This window comes from Callorhinchus milii, unplaced genomic scaffold, assembly GCF_018977255.1.
Source record: "Callorhinchus milii isolate IMCB2004 unplaced genomic scaffold, IMCB_Cmil_1.0 Scaffold1, whole genome shotgun sequence".
NCBI classification, from domain to species: domain Eukaryota; kingdom Metazoa; phylum Chordata; class Chondrichthyes; order Chimaeriformes; family Callorhinchidae; genus Callorhinchus; species Callorhinchus milii.
This window is the reverse complement of record NW_024704742.1, coordinates 78,749,984-78,758,767: the sequence shown is the minus strand read 5'-3', so window position 1 is coordinate 78,758,767 and position 8,784 is coordinate 78,749,984.

Sequence of the window (8,784 nt, the reverse complement as noted above, 5' to 3'; positions counted from 1 at the left end):
TGCCGTCCGCATTCTCCCCCGCACCAAACTCTGCCGTCCGCATTCTCCCCCGCACCAAACTCTGCCGCCGCATTCTCACACCCACCAAACTCTGCCGCCCGCATTCTCCCCCGCACCAAACTCTGCCGCCCGCATTCTCACACCCACCAAACTCTGCCGCCCGCATTCTCCCCCGCACCAAACTCTGCCGCCCGCATTCTCACACCCACCAAACTCTGCCGTCCGCATTCTCACCCGCACCAAACTCTGCCGCCCGCATTCTCACACCCACCAAACTCTGCCGCCCGCATTCTCACCCGCACCAAACTCTGCCACCCGCATTCTCACACCCACCAAACTCCGCTCCCCGATCACCCCAGTCCTTGCCAGACTGCACTGGCTGCCTGTCCCAGAGAGGATCGACTTCAGGATCCTCACTCTTGTCTTCAAATCCCTCCACTCCTCTGCACCCCCCGACCTCTCTGACCTCTCTCCTCAAAACACTGCCCATTGCCTTTGCTCCTCCGGGTCTGGCCTCCTCCTCGTCCCCTGAGTCCTCCGCTCCACCCTCGGCAGCCGTGCCTTCAGCCCTACGCCCCGAGGCTCTGGAACTGCCTTCCTCACTCCCTTCGCCTCACCCCCTCTCTTCCTATTTTCAGGTCTCTGCTGAAGACCTTTCTTTTCGACCGCACCTTTGGTCACCTTCCTCCCCCTCCCCCTCCCCCTCCCCCTGGCCCGGCCCCGGGATCCGTTACTGTAAAGTGCTCTGAGACGCAGTCCGGCGTGGAGGGCGCTGTATAAATCCAAGTTGTTGTTATTGTTTCAAAAGCACTGAGCCTAAATCATTCCATTTCCATTTATTTCCATTTATTGAGCGCCTTTTACGTCGGGAGGACGTCCCAAGGCGCTGTACAGTTGGGTCAGGACCCGAGCATTGGGGGGAAATGGTCAGGGGGAGGGGAGGGAAGGGAGGGAGGGAGCGAGGAGGGGGTAGAGAGTCGAGAGGGGAGCTGAAGGCATAGTCAAAGAGAAAGATCTTGAGCAGATTGGCTCAAGATTGAAATCAGCCAATCTGCTGCCCATTGGAGGCCAAACAAGAATAAATAAATAATAATAAATAATAATAGTAATCCTTGCATTTGATACAGCACTTTTCACATCTCAAAGCGCTTCACAATTCACTGTAAAGTGAATTGACTGTATATTTGTGGACGAAACACAGCAGCCAATTGTGCACAGCAGTGTCCCACAAACAGTCGTGGATTGAAGTGATTAATTTTATTATTGTTTTTTTCTTGAGGGATTATTATCAGGCGTGTGACATAAGGAAACTTGCCCAAGGTTTCCCCTGCTGGGAATCAAACCCAGGTCTTTCGCTTGCGAGGCGAGTGTGCTAACCACTGAGCTACAGGACTCCACAGATAATCCTTACATCTGATATGTCACCTTATCAGGTCGCTGAGACCATTCTCTCAAAGTACTCTACAGAATATACTGTAAAGTGTAGTTAGTGACTGTGTTAAGTCCACCAAACTTTAGGCTACAAATGTATTTTTATTTCTGGCCGCAGCTCCTTACTGGTAATTTGTTGCCGCATTTTACCCACAAAATATACAGTCAATTCATTTTAGGGTACATTCTGTGAAGTGCTTTGAGGCGTCTCGAGGACGTGATAAGGCGCTATATCAAATATAAGGATTATTATTATTATTACTCTCAATCTCTCTGTCTCACTCACTCTCACAGGTTGTTCCAGTGCAGCGCTGGGAAAGTATGCAATGTCAGAGGTGCCTTCTTCCTATGAACTGTCAAACACAGGTCTTGTCTGCCTCTTCAGATGGACGTCAAAGATCCCATCGGAGTTCAAAGCAATGTGGGAGGTGACGGGGGCAAGGGTAGTGAAAATATCAGAGAGGTAGTTTTGAATGAGAGTGACCAAGGAGGTAAGCTTTTTGCAGGAAGAGGCCCAAAAAGGGCTAGGAGTTCAGATGACTAAGGCGACAGAGAGGGTGTGGAGGGTGATTTTTTTCCAGGAAGGTGGGGGATAGAAGTGAGTTGGATGGCAGGGAGTGAACTGAGACGAAGCAATGGTCCGAGATGCCTTTATCAGTGATGGTGATGTCTAACACCATGAGGCTCCTGGTAATCACCAGGTCTAGACGGTGACCATGGATGTGGTTGGCAGAGTTAATGTGGAGGGAAAGGTTGTGAGATGAGAGAAGGGAGAAGTCAAAGGTGCAGCAAGTTGGAGGTGAAGTGAAAGTTAAATTCGTCCAAGATGAGGCGTTCAGAACAGAGGCCGAGAGAAGATAGAAAAGAAGAGATGTTGGAGAGGAAACTGCAAAAGGGTTTAGGGGACAATAGATTAAAATAGATGAGAGATTGGTAAAGCCTGAGGTGCTCAAAGGAGGGGAAGAATCCAGAGAAGTAAGGGGATAGACTGAGTGAAGATCTGGAGATGAGAACCACAACGGTTGGGTTGTGGGGTATGATTGAAGATATAACCTGATAGGATGTCCTCAGTGCTGGAGTGGCCCTAGTGAGGGGAAAACTGACACCTGGGATGAACCAAGTTTCAGTGAGGGCGAGGGTATCAAGTTTTCGTTGACGATGAGGTTGTGAACTGTGAGGGCTTTATTGGAGAGAGAGCAAATGGTGCGCTGAGAGCTGAGCTCCTCATTGAAAAAACAGCAGAATGTGGGGTTGTGGGTCAAATTAATAAAACTATTATTAATAGACTGACAAAAGTTAAAAGTAATAAAGATATGTACGAGCTAAGTTGGTGGGGTTGCTTCTAAATCTGGTACTACATAGAATTACATAGAACCATAAAACATTATCTTACAAAAACATGCCAACTATTGCATGCCAGTGCTTGTATTCCACAAGAACCTCCAGCCCTCCAATACCCACCTCATTATTTCCTTCTCCCTCGTGAACACTATAATCAAAAGATAGTATCTAAATCAACTCAAAGATAAGTGTAGTTTTAATGCTGTTCCATTATTCCTACCCTACCAAACAAAAATACATTGTCATTTTTAGAGACAAAACAGAAGATGGCAGTAATATAGCATGATGATACCCTAACCTAAATGTGGTGGTGCAAATTGGAAAGTCACCTTGCTTGGGAGCAGAGTAGTCATTGTATACATCCTGTCAAGTTGAAGCACAAATGGTTTCCGGCCACATAGCTTTAGTGAGGCACACTGCACTGAGTTCAGAATACTCCCTCTTTGAATTGTAATGTTGTAAAATGGAGTGATATATGGATGATTCTCCTACCCTAAACCCTGCGTAGGCAGAAATTTACATTTATAATCAACAATGATTATTTGTCATCTGCAGCACTTTAAAAGCATTCTACCTTATAGGGGTAATAAACCCTTTGAAAAAAATAATATAATAATAATTTGATCACTCAATCCAAGACTGTTTGTGGGACACTGCTGTGCACAATTGGCTGGCGCATTTCGCCTTCAAAATATACAGTCAATTTACTTGACAGTATATTCTCTGAAGCATTCTGAGACGTCACGAAGACCTGGTAAGGCACTGTATCAAATGAAAGGGTTATTACAACAACAACAACTTGCATTTATATAGTGCCCTCCACACCGGGCAGTGTTCAGAGCACTTATTATTATTACCTATCTGAACGCAAGAAAAACAGATTTGTTTTCAATACAGAAGGAGGTTAATCAGCCCCAGTGTCTATGGCACAACTACAGCCTCCTGCTGCTAAGTCCCCCTTTTATTCTTTCCACTGGAAACATAAGGCATTGCAAAGGAATGATGGGGCAATAGTCAAGATCAGAATTAGTTTGTATCCTTGAGCATTTCAGAACTGCTCAAAATATATTAATGTGTGCAAATTGGCTGCCGGATTTGCCTACAGATTGCACAGTCAGTACATTTTACAGTATATCCTGTGAAGCTCTTTGAGACATTCTACCAACGTGAAAAGCTCTATATCAAAATGTGACGATTATTATTATCCGTTATTCTGGTTGTTTTACCAAAATGTTAGATATTGGTCTAAAATGTGGAATTTCTAATGGGATTTCTGAATAAAGAAATCTGCAGCAGAGATAGATTCTCATCGATCAAAGTGAGGGCCACCCAGTTCCTTGAGGAGCAAGTATTTGGTGACTTGAGCTCCTTATTAAAGAATCCCTTTAGAAATCTTGCATCTTAGACTCAGATACGACAGCTTCTTGGTAAATGTATTTTAGACTGCATAGGTTGAATACAACACATTGCACTCTTACAGGATTTGTGAGGTTTTCAAAGACAGAGCGGATCACCAAACAAGGTAGGAAAAGGAGAGGGGTTTGAGGATTTTGAGCAAAGAGAGAGGCTTCCAGCGGGGGGTTGAAGACAGGGAGAAAGGGATTTGGAGAAGTAATACCAGAGAACTGGGATGGAAAGGTTAAAATCTTGGCCACCAATACATGGACAGAGGGAGCGAAAGACAAGTAGCAGGCCGAAAATGAGGAGCGCAAGATATGAGCAGGAAAATAGAGCTGGAGAAGATTACAGATTGTGGTGTTTTGAATGAGGTGGAGGTTATGGATGTTGGAGCTAAAGAGGCTAGCAATGAGGAAGCTGAAGAAATCTAGTCTTGAGATGGCAAATGCATGAATGAGGAGTTTGGCTGCTTTGGGGTGAGGTAAAGGCCTAGTCAAGAAACTTTCTAAATGGGGAAAGTTGGTCTTGGTCAAGGACTGGGTTCAGGCTTTGAACCAAAGCTAAGGAATGAACCTCATACCAAGAGGGACACAGAATAAGCATTGATCAGGATAAGCGACTGAGAGAAGATCCAGAGATATTAAGACACTGATGATAGCCGACCAGGATGACTTCAGTTAACCTTAAGAAATTTACAATAACAGCAACAACAACAACAACATGCATTTATATAGCAGCTATCACACGAGTAGTATTCTTAATTTAAATCTCAAGCAGTACAATAATTCAATAATCCATATCATGTCTTACCCTTTATATCCAGTGACATCAGCTTGTGACAGATGTTTCATGCCGTACTTTGTTTTCCAATTACTGAGGTCAGGCTAATGAGTCTGTAGTTACCAGGTATGCTTCTGTCACCCTTCTTGAATCTGAAAACCACATTTATTTGCTTCTAGGCTTTTGGACCTCACCAATAATGATAATAATAATAATCCTTACATTATCATGTCTTCAAGACGTCTCAAAGCATTTCACAGAATATACTGTAAAGTGAACTGACTGTATATTTTGTGGGTGAAACCCAGCAGCCAATTGCACACAGCAGTGTCCCACAAACAGTCATGGATTGAGTGACCAAATTATTATCAAACAGAGATTATTACCACTGGAAAAGGAGCCATCAATTGACTAACAACCGGGTTCCTACTTATTGCTAGATAAACAGAGGAATGTGGAGTACGGAAACTTGCCTAATGTTTCACCCCGGTCCGGGGATACAATACCGATCCCCTTGCTTGCAGGGTGATTGCTCTAACCACTTAAGCCACAGTGGGAAGTGACTCATTCATAACGTCTGTCTGTGATGCACAAATCCTATGCTTGTCTCCCTGTGTATACTGGAGTGCAATTCACTTAACCCTGGGGATTTGCTGGTTTCGAGTCCCTTGAGTCTATGCAGAACCGTTTGCCTCACTTGTATCATAGTTCTGGAGCTCAACTCATGTTTGCTGAATGTTACAATATGTTTTTAATGTCCTTCTTCATATAAACCTCCGGGAAGTAGTCCTTTCACTGTGTCCAATTCCTTCTCTCACCACAGACCCCCAACCCCCACCAAGTTCCTTAGGGTGTTAATATATTCCTACTTACTGCTAGGTAAACAGAGGCATGTGGAATAAAGAAATTTGCCTAATGTCTCACCCTGCCCGGGAACCGAACCCCAGTCCTTTCGCTTGCGAGGTGAATGCTGTTATAATATTGCCATTAATTTTGGCATTATGTTTTCCATATGCTGCTGTATCCCTTTCTATTTCTTTCCTGACTGTCTTATTCTCACTTTTTATCTGTTTCCCAACAGTCTTATAGTCAGCTCAATTGTCACCCTTTACTTTCTCTCTAAAAGCTTTGTTTATTATCCTTTTTGTCTTCGCTTTTTATTTCCCTATTTTCTTTTGCCTCTGTTGCACTTGGGCATGTGCTTATCCTGCAAGGTTTACATAATATTTTGATGGATGTCCATTTATCCTGAACCTATTTGTCCTTGAGGAATGCCTCCCATTCTATGTCATTTAGCTCAGCCCTCATTCTCCTCAATTTTGTCCGTCTAATATTGTAGACTAGAGTTGGTTACGTACCTGTGCCTTTCCTAACTCAAACTGAATGTTATTGGACTGCAGGCACTGTCGCCTCGTGGATTAACTAAATAGTTTCTGAGTCACTGACTACAACTAAGTCATGGAGGGAGCGCACCTGTGTGATCCAACACACTGAGTCACAAAGTGCACTACATTGTAGTTTCTGTAGCCACTTTCAAAAATTGCTTGAAAATTAAGACTGCATTTAAGAATTTGTTACATTGACCTGAAATTCTACACTAATATAGTAAATCTAGTCACAAATGGAATTTTACTTCTTCCCACGTGGAGCACTTCCACCCGAGAATTTCACACTAAAATTATTCCTCTGATGTTGGCCCAACCATCTTAATCTCCCAAGTGTCCTTCACATATATAGAAATCCCTCCACCTTTCCTATTATTCAAAACTTTCCTGAATAGCCCATATCCACTTACACCAACCTGAATTAGCCACGTCTGTGTGATCCCCACCAGGTCAAAATCATCAATTACCGCTAGGGCCTCCAGTTCCATCATAGTATTTCAATTCTATCTCCCTTCTTTCAGAGAAGGTGTCCCAGTGTCCTGGCCACAGATTCACTTCTTGGCTGTTTGTGGGACAATACCATGTGCAAAACTGGTTGCTCCATTTTCCCACAAGGTACACAGTTATTCCACTTTACCCTATACCCTGTGAAGTGTTTTGGGACATCCTCCCGACGTGAAAGACGTTTTCCAAATGTAAGGATTATTATAGTTGAAGAAATTAAAAAAACAAGGTTCACGACAGTGCTTGCACTTCTGTGGAATGTCAGCAGGTGGCAGGAAAAGATCATTAAAGCAATTTCATTTGATATTTGAGCAGAAGTTCCCAATGAGTCTATCTTGAAATTATTATTATGGGAAAAATCAAACAGATAATCTGTGTCAGCAATGCCCCACAAACAACAATGAGATAAACAACTAAACTCAATCAGATTGTTTTAAAAATGAACTTATACAAGGGCCAATGTTGACCAAGAAAACGTCCCTTTTTTCAATTGGTGTTTAATAGTTGACGATGCAGACAGGACCTCAGTTTAATACTTTGACCTAAAGATGGGATCTCCAACAATGCAGCATTACTCACGGTACAGGTTATTACAACCTCCCAGTCCAGAGGAAGGAATACAACCACTAAGCTAACATTGATAACGTAGCAACAATAGCTTCTGTGGGAATATGAATGACTTTAAGCCGAACAAAGTCTCCATGTCACCTTTGATTTTGTATTCCAGGCTTCTGTCGAAGTTTAAAATGTTATTACATTTGTTGCAAATGTAAAATCCAGTTTGAAGGATAATGGTATAGTAGGGAGAGGGGTATTGGAGGGTTGGAGGCTCATGTGGAGGCAAGAACATGTTAGGGCGAATGGCCTGTGATGTTTTATGTAATTCTATGCAATCTGCAAAAATTCAATGCAATTAAATTTATCAGAAAGCAATGAGACCAACTGAAATGTGCTTTTCTTCCCTTTTTTTCAAATCTCTGGTATCATTTCAGACAAGTGAAAAAAGTTACAACGCAATTAATTTGCATTCAACCTGGCTCAGTGATAGCATTCTCACCTTTCAGTCAGAGGGTTTAATTTTAACCTCCACTTTGAGTCTTTGAGCTCCAAGTCAAGTTTCCGATTCAGTACGGGGGAGTGTTACATTGTCAAAAGTGTCATCCTTCAACTGAGATATTAACCTGAGGTCCTATCTCCCTCCTTAAGTGGACTTTTAAAGTTCCATTCCACTATTTGCAAAAAAAATTGTAAAAACCTTTGAAAAAGTTTCTCCCAGTGCCTGGGCCAACAACCCCCCAGGTAAAGTTGATCATTCACTTTGTGGCTGTTTGTGGGACATTGTTTGTTGAAATTGACTGCTGCGCTTGACTATAAAGTGCACATTAACTACACTTAACAGTAAATCCTGTGAAGCACTTTGAGATATTTTGAAGCTGCTAAATCAAATGCAACGATTACTGTTATAATTTTCCCATTCAGTGACATCAGAATGAAACACATATCCAAATTACAATGCCTGGTCAAATTGAGCGTGCTTAGCAATAATTGGTTACACTGTATTGAATATGTAACTCTTCTTGCTAAACCAGATTTTCTCTATTTTATTATTATAATTTTCCCATTCAGTGGCATTAGACTGAGATACTTATCCAAATTACAATGCCTGGTCAGATTGAGCATGCTTATCAAGAATTGGTTTAATTGTGTTTAAGGCATAACTTTTCTTGCTAAACCAGATTTTGAAGACAGTTGCATAGGATGATGAATTACATCACTGTGAGCTATTGCTCAGAATGGACCAGGTAAAGAAGCTTATAGAAAATGACCTAAGGATCAAGAAAAGGACATTTGGCTCATTAAGCCCATTTGTGTTAAAGGAGTGTACATAACCTGAGTTAACTATTGTGGACTCCAGCTAGCAATTCATCAAATCTCCTAAGCAAGA